General features: G+C 44.2%; 1 protein-coding gene across 5 annotated transcripts in view; it reads left to right on the top strand.

Annotated features, from left to right (window-relative positions):
• Nucleotides 1-281: 281 nt before the first annotated feature.
• The window catches only part of Fam168a (family with sequence similarity 168 member A), a 123,109-nt gene continuing 107,238 nt past the window's right edge, over nt 282-16,152 (top strand). For 2 of the 5 annotated variants that reach the window (XM_035442351.1, XM_027407802.2), the window contains exon 1: nt 14,919-15,204. The gene's annotated coding sequence lies outside the window, so the exon portion shown is untranslated. Of the gene's footprint in view, nt 301-14,915; nt 15,205-16,152 lie in introns of those variants that run through there. The other 3 variants (XM_027407803.2, XM_035442350.1, XM_027407804.2) reach the window with 3 other exon arrangements.

The raw sequence follows: 16,152 nt of genomic DNA, 5'->3' as shown, positions 1-16,152 counted from the left end.
AACTCACTGTGGGTCTGCAAGTACAGCTCAACGCTAGGACACTTTCTTAGCATGTGCAAAGCCCTGCCTTCAATTCCCAGATTACAAAATAAGGAAACAACCTAAGACAACTTGCTTTCGTGGGTGGTGGAGGAGGATACAGCTATTTCTTGGGACAGAAGATGAGATAGATTAAGTGGGATTTAGTCGGCAGATGGCGCTGGTAGGGCGGCAGACCTGGCCCAGGCTAGCTTCCGCCTGGAGGCCCTCTTCAGAGTCAAGTGCCACTGGGAGATGCTGACGCGGTGAAGGCTGGTTCAGGTCTGTTCTAGTGTTTCTGTCTTAAGATCTCATCTACCCTGAACCCTATCACAGAAGTGCAAATATAAAACAGACTGTAACAGGGAGAAATGTCCAAGCAGGGAAGTAGAGTGATGATGCACTTCCGGAAAATGTGCTACCCCACAGCACTGTGGCCAGGGTCCCAGGAGAAGATAGATGGTCAATTTCAGTAATGCTAAAATGGAAAAGAAAAGTATTTTGCTGACATGAATGCTAGAGAAAAAATTTTAAATAGGGTGGGCAGGGGGAGGGAAGGATTCTGAGACGGTCACCTTGGAACTTCGGTAAGAGGAAGCATCCTTGGGATTCAGTGCTGAAAGTATCAGTTGCTGCCTCCCCTGGTTAATTCAAAGGTGCCAAGCTGTAAGTCTGGGGACATGAATCTGTAAGGTCTTCCAGGCCTTACAGATGGGTCAGTCCTTTTGATACTGGGGAGGGGGGAGGTGCTGTGTTAGTTATGGCAGTTTGAGATGATAGCTGAGTCTTTCCAATGAAAAGTCACCTGACCCTCAGAAATATTATATCACATTTATCAGAAGAGTCCTTGAATTAACTCAGGGGCTCAACTTGTCACTCAGGGCCTTCCTATCTCTCCCCCTGAGCCATATCCACCCAGAGGTTGCAAGATAGCTGCTACAGATCTTGTCATCACAAGACATTGTGATGTTCTGAAACCTGGAAGAAAATATCTAGGAAATTTCCTTTCTTGTCTCTTTTGCCCTATTTTTGTTAGGTAGGGATGTCTTCCTTAAAATTCTGCCTCCTCCCTACCCCTGGCCCCCGGCACACTTGATCCTTTATCTTTATGGGTCAGGTTACTTTTCTGTAGCTGTGGTAAAACACTGGGACCAAGGCAACTTATAAAAGAAAGTGTTTAATTTGTTTGTTTTTGTTTTTCAAGACAGGTTTTCTCTGTGTAGCCTTGGTTATCTTAGAACTTATGCTGTAGAGCAGGCTGGCCTCAAACTCACAGAGATCCACCTGCCTCTGCATCCCCAGTGCTGGGATTAAAGGTGACTGTCACCACTGCCTGATGAAAGTGTTTAATTTGTGGCTCACAGTTTCAGAGGGTTAGCATCCATGGCAATTATGGAGGGGAGCATGGCGCAGGCAGACATGATGCCTGCTCACATCTAGATCTGCAGCCACAGAGAGTTGAACTGGGAATGCTCAGCGTTTGAAACCTCAAAGTCCATCCCTGTGATACAACTCCTCCAATGAGCTCACACTCCTAATCCTTTCCAAACAGTTGCACCAACTGGGAACCAAGCATTCAAATACAGGCACCTAGAGGGGCCATTCTCATTCAAACCTCCACAAAGGGGCATACATGAAATGAAATCCAGAGGAGGAGACCTATACCAGGTCAGGCTTGAGAGAGAGAATGCCTACTGAGAAGTGGCAGGCTGTCTGACATAATATTCTTCCTTCTTTTCCCTGATATAAAACTCATGCATGTTCATTATTGGGTATTTGGGAAATCCAGAAAAGTATAAAGAGGAAAAGAAAGAGGCTGGGAAGAAGTTCAGTTAGTAGATTGCTTGCACCATGCACCAAACCCTGGGTTCAGTCACCTACATAGAATAAAAGCAGGCTTGGTGGTACAATCTAGTGGCCACACCCTTTGGGCATGGTTTTAGGTGTGGATGTGACCCCTTTAGGAGAGGAGCAATGGTGTCAGAAGTGGGATTTTACCCTGTATAGATGTTGGTTCCATAAGTCAGATTCTTCTTTGTTAGATGATTCTTTCTGGATAGCTATCCTTTCTTCTTTAGACATCTACACAACTGATGTCTTTTGACTTCTTGAAGATGGGTATTTTCTGTTTTCCTGTAAAGACAAGAACAGAACACTCCCCCGATCTTTATGAGGTCTCCATACAACTCGTGGGATTTACTTTGGTGGATGACCTGTCATTCTCCTCGTCAAGAGGTTTCCCCTGTTCAAACAGGATCTTGAAGCCAAGTGGTGGTGGTACACGCCTTTAGTCCCAGCACTCAGGAGGCAGAGGCAGGCGGATCTCTGTGAGTTTAAGACCAGCCTGTTCTACAGGAGCTAGTTCCAGGACAGCCTCCAAAGTCACAGAGAAATCTTGTCTCAAAAAAACAAACAACAACAACAACAACAAAACAAATGGGATCTTGATCAACCTTGATGGTATCCACAGCTTTTTAAAGGGTCGGGCCACTACTACAAATTCACTGGCAAGGCGAGATGCCACTACAAAAGACAGGGTTTCTCTGTGTACCCCTGGGTATCCTGGGGTAGACAAGGTTGGCCTCCAACTCAGAAATTCTCCTGCCTCTGCCTCCTGAGCACTGGGACTAAAGGTATTAAAGGCATAGGCACCACTCGGCTGCCCCTAACTTTTCAAACTACTTTCTGCTCAGTATATAAAAGTTGGTTGTAGGCCATGGCCTCAAACCCTTCCCTCCATCTCTCTTTCCTTCCTTCCTTCCTCCCTCACTTCCTTCCTTTCTCCCCTGTGTGTGTATGCACTCGCGCACATGGGTTTACACGCACACATACACATGTCATAGCATAGGTGTGGAGGACAAATGACAATTGGTGGTAGTTGGTTTCTCCTTCTACTGTGTGGGTCCTGGAGATTGAACTCAGGTTGTCAGGCTTGATGGCAGGTACCCTTACCTGCTGAGCTATCTTGCAGGCTCTCTCTTACATATCCTTTCTTTTGTTTGTTTTCTTACTGTGAAAAATTAATAAATGATAGCACACACAGCATATGTATGCAAAGACTATAATGAACACATGTGAGCTCAATGTCCAGTCTGAAAAACAGAGCCCCATCAACATTCATCCTTCATCATGGTTGCTGCTGCTTCTTGTTTTAGTTTTTTGTTTTCCTCCAAGCTCAGTGATTCTCTCACTCCCCTGGTCTGCAGGTTGCCTGCTGTGCAGCAGACCTGGGCTGGGTCTGGTGCTCAGCTCTGCCTCCTGTGTGGGCTGGCTGAGTTAACTTCAGGCTGGGACTAGATGAAGATCTGCTCCACATGTTCTCATCCAACTTGGACCAGAGTCTCCCTAGGGCATATGATTCCATGGCAGCTCCCTAAGGTGCAAGAGCCAAGTCAAACAGCACAAGCCCATTTAAGGCCACTGCTCTTGTTAAGTCTAGGAACATTCCACAGGCCAAAATAAGTCATATAGCCCAGCCCAACTTTAATGGGCTCCACTCCCTTCTCAGTACAGTGAGTATTTGCTAAGCTATAATCAAGATGATCCCAAATAGACACACAGTGAAATTATGTATTGATGAAAAATGATTGAATAACCAAATAATAATATGATGGTGATTTGATGATTCTCTCTCTCTCCTCCTCCCTCTCCCTCCCACTCCTTCCCTCTCTTCTTCTCCCTCCAGGGTCTCATACAGCCCAGGCTAGCCTCAAACTAATATGTAGCTGAGGATGGCTTAAATCCTCCTGCTGTCACCCTAAGGTTGCTGGGCTTACAGGTTTGTACCACTATATACCATTTATGCAATATTGAACCCAGGGCTTTGTGCAAGCTACACAAGCACTCTGCTGACTGAGATACATCCCTGACCCTTCCTTCCTTTTGACACAAGGATGTAACCCAGGCTGGCCTCAGACTCATGACTCCCTCTCCCCAGCCTTCCAAACACTGGATTGCAAGTGTAGACCATCATTCCCAGTATAACAGCTGTCTCCACTGTCTCATGCTTCCAAGAGCATCTACAAAAGTGGTCCCTTCTTTTTTGTCCTTTTATTATTTGTGGTCCCCTCTTTTGACCCAAAGATATTTTTGTCTTGTATTTATTGACCCAGACTTTTAGATGGAATTATCTCATATCGATCATTTTTTACCCTGAGTAGTTAATTTACCAGAACAAATGTTATTAAGTCAGGCCAACAATTTCATTAAGTCTGTTTCCAACTTATCCATTTTCGCTTACACTGAGCCCCAGAAATCTTCACCTGAAAAGTAATTTCTGGTATAAATATAATGATGATATAAATATAATGAAGATAAAAATATCCACAGGGTCAAAAGAGGAGACCACAAAAATAATAAAATAACATAAAAAGAAGGGGCCACTGGCCATCTGAAGCTCTGGGAAGCATGAGACAGTGGAGACAGTTGTTAAGTAAATCACCAATAAATTTTAAAAATCTATAGCACAAATTTAATAATAATGCAATTTCCACGTTCTCATCTTTTGTTGAAATTTTTTCTTCTAAGAAGTCCACCTTCCTGGGACAATGTTTACATATCTGCATCTTGACAAGAGTGGTTTAGTTTCCCATCAATCTTTAGTGGGTAACCAAGTTCACCAGGTACAATTTAGCTCTCCATCTTATTTTTTCATGTTGATTATGTTCTGATCATCAGTCTTATGTTATAGCCTTAGGAGAACAGGAAATGACACAATACTTTATTCCCTTTTGTTGTTTTGATACTGGTCTCGGGTTCAGGTAGCACAGGCTGGCCTTGAACACTTTTGATCTTTCACTTCCCAAGTGCTGGGATCACAGGTGTGTCGCACAACACTTGGCTTCAGTTTATTCACCTTAAACCAGATGAAGCCCCACTCAGACTCTTATGGCCTGGATATTATTTGGGCTCCTTATACCTTGGGGTTATTCGAAGCATCTGGGGGCTTCTGAAAAAAAGAATGTCTATCTTCAGTGAGTGCAGTGTATTCTGGTCTGCCATATTGCTGGCCCTCCTCATGTTTAGACTGCAACCATACACACACAAATCCCTGACTGACAGTTAGGAAAGTCTCTTCTCTCAAGTTCTCAAAAGCATGAGCCTTTCTCTGCTGAGCTCACAATGTTGTTTCCTGGCCTCACAGAAGACAGGGTCTCAAACTAACTTGGGTAAAAGGCAGACATATCTCATTTTTCTTTATTCATCCAGTTTAGGACAGATATATTGCAAGTTTAGGAGAAAACCTCAGAGCTGGATGAATTTAGTGTAAGAACATAGGTTTCCCCCCTCCCTTTCTTCCTCCCTACTTCTCTCCCTCCCTCTCTTTCTCCCATCTCCTTTTCCTTTTTTTTTTTGTGGTTGAGACAGTGTTTCTTTGTGTGAAGTCCTGGCTGTCCTGGAACTCCCTTTGCAGACCAGGCTGGCCTCAAACTCACAGAGATCCACCTGCCTCTTCCTCTAAATGATGGGATTAAAGGTGTGAGCCACACTGGCTGGCCTCATCTTCTTTTTCTTAAAGCAGAGTGCCTATATTTTTGAAGTTTGGATTGACTGACAAAGGGTAATTATCTATAAGCTTTTTAAAAATAGAGAGAAAACTGGAGAGGTGGCTTAGTGGGTAAAACCACTTGCAGAACAAGCATGAGTCTGTGAGTTCAAATCCCCAGAACCTACAAGTGCCAGACACATAGTGTGAGCCTCTGTAATTCCAGCACTCTTTTGGGAAGAAGATGGGAGGCAGACACTGGAGAATCTCTGGAAGTTCTTGTGCTAGCTAGCTTGGCATACACAGCAGGAAAACTGCACAGTGATCCTATCTCAAACAAGGTGGAAGATGAGGACCAACACCCGAGGTTGTCATTTGACCTTGTGCTGAGGCCCATGAATACCTACACTCATACACATGCACATACATTGTATGAACACGCAAATAAAAACGCAAGGGCAACCCTTTAAACCACAAGGATACAACTATTGGAGCAGATAAAAAATTAAAAACTGGATTTTGACCTACTGTTGCCTGGACAAAAATAGTCGCAGTAGCGTCCAGGATGTCACTATATCTGCAGTGCTTCTTTATGAGGCCCCGTGCTGAGACACGTGGCAATGAAGGTGACCACTCCACAGCCTTTCTGCTGCATCTAAACAGAGTAAGTTAGACTAAGCAGAGTTGTTGTTTCAAGTGGTACAACAGAAGGGCCCCACAGTGTCTCTCGTTCTGCATCCCCACATTAAGTGCCGGTCAAAGTGAATAAGCCTGCAGATATCTCAGCAAAGGTAAACTTCTCCCCACTGACGCTGACTTCACCATTTCCCTTGCCAAACACAGTCGTCTAGATACCCTGGGGGGTCCTCTGTCATTTCCGCCGATATGAATGTCCACCATGGAGAAGTACCTCACACAGCGACGTCTGCCTTTCCCTTCCATGAGACTGCTCTTTGAGTTAAGGGGAGTTCCGAGGAACTTCTAAGTCAAAGCGAGCTAGGATGATTGTCCATGTTGGGGAGAAATGTGTCTGCAAAAACTAAGATTCAGAGGCTCAGCCACGCCGTGCAAGAGCTTCTCAAAGCTTCAGTTTTCAGTCATCAGCGAAAGTTTGCAAACCTGGAACGACAGTAAAATGCTTCCTGAACAGACAACTTAAGTTTATTGCCCTTTAAAGGACAACGCAAGGTTTTCTTTTTCCTTCCAGTGTTCCCCTAGTGTTAAGGTTAAAAAGCTCTTTTTTTTTTTTCCAGTGAGGAATTTGGTTTGTAGGCATTATTCCTGGAAATAAATTGATTAAACACAACACGCCCCCCCCACACACAAAATAAAAAACAAAAAACAAACAAACAAAAAAGCCCAAAAAACTACACGTGAATGTGCATAGCAGCTTTATTTTATTTGTCACAGTGGAAACAATTGGCAACCCTCCAATGAGTGAATGATTAAACAGCCTCAGTCCATTTATATAGTGTAATACTCTGTGCTGTTCAGTGACTGATACATGTTAACAATCTGGGTGATCTCAAGGGTATCATTCTTAGGGACAGTGAGGAAGGAGTGTGCTGCCCAACCTACTTGACTCACTATTTAAATTGTTTAAATTATTATTTGTGGTGTGTGTACAGGTGTGCATACAGGTGTTAGAAGATGACATCTGTGGTCAGTTCTCTTCTTCCACCTTTCTGTGTGCTTCTGGTTAATGTTTTGGATAGTGCAAGCCAGCAGGTGTCTAACAGTGGAAGAAGGCGTTTCAGTGAACATCATTTTTAGATTTGCTCTGACTCTGCTGTGTGCAAAGCATCTTACCTTTCTATGGTGTCAGCCATAGGGGCTGCTATCATTCTGTGGTGGTCTATAGACAGCATTGAAGAAATTCTAAATTTTAATTAGAAATTAGTAAAAGTTAAAGGTAGTTTCTTCTTTAAATAAGGGACCCAACAAACATTATCCAAAACAGACTTCTCTGGATCTATCTGGAGGAATTAAAAATATTATTTTCTTTTATTGCTTTTTAATTGCATGGGTATTTTTTTTTAATTGCATGTGTATTTTGGCTACCTATGTCTGTGTGCCTGGTATCTGTGGAGATCAGAAGAAGGTGTTTGATCCCCTGGAACTGGAGTTACAGATGCTTGTGAGTTGCCATGTACATATAGACAATCAAACATGGATTCTCTGGAAGAGCAACTAGCACATTTAGCCACTGAGCCATCTCTCGGCATCCTCACCCCAAACTCCTACTTATTTACTTATTTTTTTTTTTTTGTACATTGGTGTTTTGCCTGCATGAATGAATGTCTTTTTGAGGATATTGGATCCCCTGGAACAGGAGTTACAGACAGTTGTGAGCTGTCATGTGGTTGATGGGAATTGAACCTGGATCCTCTGGAAGAACAGTCAGTGCTCTTGACCACTGCGCCATCTCCCCAGCCTCACTTATTTGTTTTTATTTTCTGAGACAGTCTTAGTAATGTGACTTTGGCTAGCCTGGAGCTTGCTTTGTAAATCAGTCTGGCCTCGAACTAACAGATCTGTCTGCTTCATCTTCCTGAGTGATGGGATTAAAGGCATATGCCATCATGCCCAGATCCCCCACCCCTTTGTTTTTGTTTTTGAAGACAGGGTTTCTGTGAGTAGCCCTAGCTGTCCCAGAACTCATTCTGTTGGCTAGGCTGGCCACAAACTCACTAAGATCTGCCTGTTCTGCCTCCTAAGTGCTGGAATTAAAGATGTGAGCTACCAAGCCTGGCTTCTCCCTTCTGCTTTGAAGACAGGGTTTCCTATGTAGCCTTAGCTAACTTTGACATTTTTAACCCTTAGTATTTAGCCTTTGGTACTAGGGTTACAGTTGTATACCCCCATGTGATCCCCTCTATGTCTCAAGGACACAGAGCATGCACTGAGTTCAAAGGTAGACATTTGGCTAACAAGTAAAAGGTCCTAGGTTCAAGCCCCAATACTGGACAAAAGTGAAAAACGTAACTTTCTCTATGAAGTTACTAGATTTAGGGATCACCTAAATCCAGGATGATCCCATTTCAAAATCCTTATTTAATCCCATCTGCCTAGACACTATTTCCAAATAAGGTCACACTCACAAGTATAAGCATTATGATGTGGACATGGACATTTTTTGTTGTTGTTTTGAGAGGGACACGCAACTGTATACCAACAGTTGCGATTGGTATACTTATTTATTATTACATTTTATTTTATATGTGCATTCGTCCACTTGAATACACGGTATGAGTGTGTGTGTGTGTGTGTGTGTGTGTGTGTGTGTGTGTGTTTGTGTATGTGTGTGTTTCGGGAGTCAGTTCTCTCTCTCCACCATGTGAGTTCCCAGGCTTGAACTCAGGTTGTTAAGCTTGGCAGCAGGAGCCTTTACCCATGAGCCATCTTGCCAGCCCAACTTTTCTTTATTTCTTTTATATTTATTGTATTTTATGTGTGTAAGTGTTTTGTCTGCATGTAGGAATGTTCAGTGTGTATTCTGGAACTGGAGTGAGGGACAGTTGTGAGCTGCCATGTGAGTGCTGGGAACCAAACCTAGGTTCTCTGCAAGAGCAGCAGCTCTTAAGTGTTGGGTCATCTCTTCAGCCCCAGTCCTACTTTTTATTTTTTTAAAGTTTGTATATTTGAGCAGCTTAATATGAAGGATTCTGCTAGGCTCCAACTCCAACCACTTCTTCCAAGTCTGGCCTTTGTCAGTGGCAGTTGTCACTCTGCCAGCTCTTCATACTGTGCACAGCATCCATTGCCTCAGTTACCTTCCATCTGTTCTGTGGGAGGGGAGTCTACCGGGCTGACCACGTTCATGGAGGAGAAAACAGGTGCAGCTGGCAAGCAACTTGACAGAAGTCATGAAGCTTGGAAGTGGCAGAAGCAAGAACCGAGCCCAGTATGTCAAGGTTCTTCCCTCATGTTGCTATCACTGTGTGGGAGCATTCCTTGCTATGATGGCTTCCTAAAATTCCATTTATCTTTTGCCTTTCACTTAATTGTATTTTTGCATTTGAATTGATTATCTATATAGTCTATGTACTTTTCGTGTTAATGGATTGATTGATTCATTAATTCAACCACCATTTATTGAACTCCTAACTTGCAAGAAGCCCTGAGCCAGCTTGAGTTCCAGGTCACAGAGATGAATAAGACTCTCTTGGGTCTTGTCATTGAGGAAGGAGGGTAGATAGTGAAGAGTGTGAGCCAGCCTTGGGAGCCCAGAGCAGACTCCCAACCAAGCAGGTCAGCCGAGGCTTCCTGATATCTGGTTCAGGTCCTGAAGGATCAATAGGATGCAACTTTATTTGCTTACCATTGACAGTTGGAATGAAATATTAGAATGGGTACTTGTTACTCACATATTGGATGTAGTGGTGTGTTATTTACTTACTAACACTCTGGCAAGCTGGCATAGCAGGTTCATGTAACAGTCTTCAACATAAATGGCAGTTTTCCATTTGCCCTAGTCTTACAAAATATTTTCATGTTTTTGTCTCTATTTGGTCACAGGAAGCTCTTTCAGAGCATTTTCTTTATGCCCATGTGTTTTCTCTTGGTTAGCCTCTTTAAAAAATTAAAAAATTAGCTGGGCAGTGGTGGCATATACTGTTAATCCTAGCACTCCCTTGGGAGGCAGAGGCAGGCTTATCTCTGTGTTTGAGGCCAGCCTGGACTACAGAGGGAGTTCTAGAACAGGCTCCAAAGCTACAGAGAAGCCCTGTCTTGAAAAACAAAAAACAAAAACAAAAACAATTTTTTTTAAAGGTGTGTTTGAGGAAGCACAGACTGAAGGATTTAATAAAAATAATGGATTTAGAAACTAAAACAGCTGTTGGGTCATTAATAAAGATGAGTTCTTTTAACACAATCTTTAATGTCTATTTTTTCTTACATGATTCCACAGTAAACTGTTGTTGTTATTATTATTATTATTATTATTGCGTTTCATGCAATTCAGGCTGGCCTTAAACTTCCCATTTAGGCCTTTGAACTCCTAGTCTTACTGACTGCACCTGCCATATGTGGGGTGCCACCATGCCTGTCCTTAGAGACATTTTTTTTTTAAAAACTCAGGGACTTGAACATGACAGGGTAAACACCCTCCCACCGCCCCAATCAGTACAGTCCCCAGAGCAGTTGGAGAAACAAATTCCACATTTGTATCAAGGCTTCCAGAGATGTTTTAAGAGATAGGTGCAAAATGCCCATGACATTACTAGAACAAATTCATTACAAAGCACAAATTAATCAGATGATGACAGGCAAAGGAAAGTGTTTGGACAGTGTCATTTTGACTCTGAGTTTGTTTTCATAGGATTGTAGAAAAATTCCATATGGTAGAAATACTCAACATAAAAATAAAACTGACAGTGGCTAAAGCTCCACGTGGTACAATTTACTATGGATGGAAAAGCAGACTGAATGATCCTGTCTTTGTCAATAACACTGAACACTGCAAAACTGGCCCCTGGGAAAATTCCTTTTAGTAGGAATAACACAAAATTAAAGTTAACAGTGCTGAAATTGCACAAAGGAAAAGGTGGACTTGATGGAAATAATTACTAACAAAGAAATATCATAATGGCTGAAACAATAATGAATAAAATCAATAAAGAAAAAAGAGCAGTTTGAGGAAGCCACTTATCTATTTTGTTTTGGTTTTGAGACAGGGTTTCTTTGTGTAGTCCTTGTTATCCTGTAACCAGGCTGGCCTCAAACTCAAGAGATCTGCCTGCCTCTGCCTCCCGAGTGCTGGGACTAAAGGCAAGCGCCACCATATTCAGCCTTACTTTTTATAAAATAGAGACAAGAAAGTCTTGGGGCTGGAATGACGTCTCAGTGATTAAAAACACTGGTTGTTCTTCTAGAGAACCTGGATTCAATTCCCAAAACCTACAAGGTAGCTCACAATTGGTAACTCCAATTCCAGGAGGTCCTACACTCTCTTTTGACTTTCAAAGGCATATGTGTGCAGGTTGTCAGATATTTTGCCTCAGCATCCAGAGAGGTTAACTAAGACAGTTCATAACTACCATCTTTTAAATAGCGGATCTACTGAGTTTACAGAAAGACATATGCAGGAAGCAACACTCATAGGCATAAAAATAAGTAAATAGTTAAAACAAAATAAAATTTCATTGTTTTTCTTTTGAGACAAGGTCCATGCAGCCTAGGCTGGCCTTGAACTTGCTATGTATCAGAAGCTAACCCTGAACTCTGATTCTTTTGTTTCCACTTTCCAACTTCTAGAACCATATACACGTGCCACTATTCCGGGCTTTTATTTTATTTTATATTATCTTCTTCACAGGGAAAACCTATCTAGAAAAACAAAACAAAAGAGAGAGAGAGAAACAAAATAAAAGCAAAAAAATTAAGCAAACAAGCAAACAAAAATAAACAACAACAACAAAAGCAAAAAAAAAAAAAACCAACACCCAACCAACTGAACAATCCCCCCCCCCCCCCACACACACACTGGGGAGTTAATTCTCTCCTTTCACTTCTTGAGGCAAGGTGTCTCTATTTTCTGCAAAGGTGCTTTGTACTCCAGGCTAGAGGGCTCAGGAGCTGCTGCCTCCTGAGTGCTCAAATCACAGGTGCTCGCCACCACACATGCTTTTTATGTAGTCGGTTCTGGGGATTAAACTTGGGTGTCAGGCTTGCTTAGCTAGTAGTGCCTTAACCTGTTGAACCATCTCTCCAGCCCAGAAAAATATTTTTTAAGTGCAGATACATTTTATTCATTCCACAGACAATGGCTTGTGGGGTAGAGTGTTGTAGAACCTTTACAATATTTGTGCTCCCTTAAGCTCACTTACCCTGTGCACAATGAGCTCTGGCTCACAGATCAGAGACCACTGGGAGAAGAATTAAGATATAAGGAAAATCAGTGTGTCTAAAATTGACTCTATGGAATTTTGGTTTGGAGAATGTGTAGGAAGAAAGAGAAAGCTGGGTACACCTGGCACACCTGTATTCCAGCACTGGAGAATGGAAGACTGAGAATCAGGCTTTTAAGTCCAGCTTCGATATATAGCCAATTCCAGTCCAATCTGGGCTATGTGAGACTTTAGAGTTGGGGGAGAAAGTCCAGAAAAGAAATAATTTGAGAAGAGAAATTAAGAGTTCCTTGCTCACTTTATGTCGTTTTTTAAATAAGTTATCATTGTGATGGTTAATCTTGCTAATTTGAGGGGATTTATAATTAGTATGGACAAACAAATGTCCAAAGGGTTATCTAGATTATGTTCATGAGGTGGGAGAACTCACCCTAAATGTGGGCAGTACCATGGGACTGGTTTCTAGACTGAATAGAAAGGAGAAGATGCTCTGTGAGCACAAGCATCTCCCTCTCATGTGACCTGTTCCTGCTGCTAAGCTGTATGGACTGACAAGACTGCTCCAAAGTATGGTTAATCTGAAGATTTTTATTGCTGTAATGAGGGAGAGTACAGCCAGAGGCATCTGTAAGAATTCAGAGCAGAGAGACAAAGCAATAGACTGAACATGGCCAGCGAACTGGACTTGGCTACGAGAGGAGAGAGAGATGGGGAGAGGAAGAGAAAGAGCCGACCAAGAGAGATGGAGCAAGATAACACATAGCCAAAATAGCAGGGTCACAAGGGAATGAGAGGCTGGGTGGGGGGGGCATAAACTGGAGAAATTTAGGATGGGGGTAGGGTGAGAAGAGCCATGATGCCAGTATGGACTCTGTAACAGGTTCTTCTGCTACAGAGGGAGCATGGAGGCCAGAATGTGCTTTGGTAAGCTAGTAGGCACCACATGTAGCCATTTGAACCATGTTGCTTTTGGACCTGACAAATAATCTTTCCTAAGATGAAACTAAGTCAAAACAAACTCTTCCATCCGGGCTGTGGTTGTACATACAGAGGCAGGTGGATCTCTGTGAGTTCAAGGCCAGCCTGGTCTACAGAGTGAGTTCCAGGACAGCCAGGGCTACTCAGAGAAACCCTGTCTCGAACCTCCGCCCTCCAAAAGAAACCCCAAACAAACAAACAAACAAACAAACAAAAAACCAGAAAAACAAACAAACAAAACAAAAACCCCTTCCTTCCTTTCATCAGTTGCGGTTGTCAGGTATTTTGCCTCAGCATCTAGAGAGGTTAACTAAGACAGTCCATAACTACCATCTTTTAAATAGTGGATCTACTGAGTTTACAGAAAGACACAGTCCTATAAAGCACCATTCAGGAAACGGGGGGGGGGGGCCAAGGAAAGTTTCTAGGTGGGAAAGAGAGGTTGTTGTATTTGGAGATAATGTATTTTATTTTTTGTTTTGGAAAAAGCCTTTCAGCTTTTAAAAAGATGGTGTGCACTTCCTTAAACAATTCAGGCAATACAAAATAAGAGTAACTTGAAACCTAGCAATCTTTTTTCAAAGCTAATCACTGATAACATTTTGGAGAATCTCTTTCTTGAAACAGTTATGCTTTCATATCCTCAAACTTCAAATAAATTGAACCTGTCAAATCGTGCTGTTTTTGTAATCAATTTGCCTCTTCGGGAGCAAATTGTGAAAAGCCTTCCATGTCTAAAGATATTTATCAGCATTTTAAATGGCTGCTTAGCACTACGTTGTATGTATGCATCACCATTTATCGAATCAGCCCATATTGATGGATATCTACATCTTCCCCACCTCCTATTCAGCAATCTCCTCTAATAACCTTGGTCATTTTTTTCTAAAATTTTCGATCATTTTTGCAAATTAAATACTTATAAGTGATGTAAATGCAAACAAATGTCCTTTTTACATGAGGATTCAAGTTGCAGAACCGTCTCTAATTTGCAGGTAAGACAGTGAGGCAGCTGCTGTGTTAGTTCTGGAGACAGCGACAACAGAGATGTCGAGGAGAGTACAGAATTACAGGTGATGTAGCCCATCTAGGCCCAAGCTCTGTGGGCTGAAATAGTCCTTCCCCTTTTCCTCTCTTTCACTTCTTTCTCTTAACATGGAGGAAGGACTGAGAACTGCATGTCCCAGCATTTCGCAAGGACCACACTCCTGGGAACTGTAGTACCGGGTCTGAGAGGGGTCCGGAAGGAGAGGATGGGCATCTGTGTGCGGCATGCTGGGAGGTGTAGTCCTTCGGGCGGAAGCGAGTGTTTGTGTAGGTTGGAGACGTAGAGAGTTTTGTTTCATGGAGATGAGGCTGCAAAATATTCGACTTCCCTCCCAGGCTGTCTTTGAGTTTACAAAAGTCTCCCGTGGACAGTCGGCTTCATTCCATTGTCTGTGACCCAAGAGGGTGCGGCCCCAGGAAAGGCACGCGGTTGGAAGATGCAGGCCGCGCAGGGCCGCCGCAGAGCATGCCAGGAGTTGTAGTCCAGGAGCTCTGAGGCTGTGGGACGTGTCGGGACGGCGCGCGGGCTCCTCCTCCCCCGCCCTTCTCAGCGGTCCCCCGCCCCCTCCCTCCGCCTCCTCCTCTCTTGCCTGCAGCCGAGCGTCCCCTTCCCCCACTGTCGGGTTTCTCCGCGGCTACTGCAGAGGATTCAGAGCCGAGTAGCTGAGGAGAAGGAGGAGGAGGCTCCCGTCCCCGCGCGCCATCCACCACCCTACTGGACACGGACGAGGGAACGAGAGCGTCGCCGCTGTAGCCTCCGGAGAAGACAAGGGCACCGCCGCCTCAGCTGCCGCCGCCGCGGTTTTCGCTTGCTGCAGCTCGCCGGTGAGGAGACCCCCGCCCCCCGGCCCGCTCCTGTGGAGCTTGGGCTGGTGGCGCCGGCGAGAATGAGGGTGGGGGCCGTGGGGCCCCCGCGCCGGCTGGGGGGGGAGGGGACCGAGGTGGCGATGGAACGGCGGGCTGGTGGGGGAGACTTGTCCGAGCGCGGGCTGGGGGTTGGGTGAGGGTGGGACACCAGCAGGTCAAGGGAGGGTAGCGGGGGAGGGGGTGACTTTACATGGAGGGATAACCAGACCTGGGACAGGAGCATGGTGTGGGGGTATGGAGGTGGAATTTTGGATTGTCTTGGGGCGAGGTGGAAGGTGAGACTGGAGTGGGATGTCTTTTAATGGGGGAGGGGACTGAATGAAGGTGATGATTTGGGGTTGGCCTGAAGCAGTTGACAGCTTGGGATCAGAGCTGGGGTGGGGGCTAAGGAGATCTTTTCAATGCCGAGTGGGATATAAACCTTGGATGGTACTCCGGGGAGTGCTATTTCTGGAAGGTGGGATTAGGGGTGGACCTGGGGAAGGCTGATGGAGGAGCTGGGGGTGAGGGATTTGGCATGGGTTGAGACCTAACCTTGAAGTGGGCTGTTGTCTTCTGGGCATGGTGGAATTTGTGAATCCTTAAGGAGGTAGCTTGGATTTGGAGAGAACAGAAGAGGTACAATTTGTTTGGGGTTTTCTTGGGATCGGCTGCTGGAGGCTGGAATATGGGCTGCGGGGATGAGACTTCCAACTACAGGAGATGGTTGGTAAGCTGCCAGGAGGGAGTAAATTGTAAGTTGGGCCCCACATAGAAGGCAGGGATTGAAATTGGGGATGAGGGCACAGTGGGAAAGGATTTAGGGTGAGTTTAAAGTCACTGGAGGGAGCAAGGTGGCTCCCCTGGGTGTAAGTTGAAGCCAGAGGGTATGTAAGACTACTTAGTCAGATGGACTCACTGAAAGAA

The sequence above is a fragment of the Cricetulus griseus genome, chromosome 3, assembly GCF_003668045.3.
Source record: "Cricetulus griseus strain 17A/GY chromosome 3, alternate assembly CriGri-PICRH-1.0, whole genome shotgun sequence".
In the NCBI taxonomy this organism is placed as follows: domain Eukaryota; kingdom Metazoa; phylum Chordata; class Mammalia; order Rodentia; family Cricetidae; genus Cricetulus; species Cricetulus griseus.
This window is presented reverse-complemented; position numbering and strand designations above follow the sequence as displayed.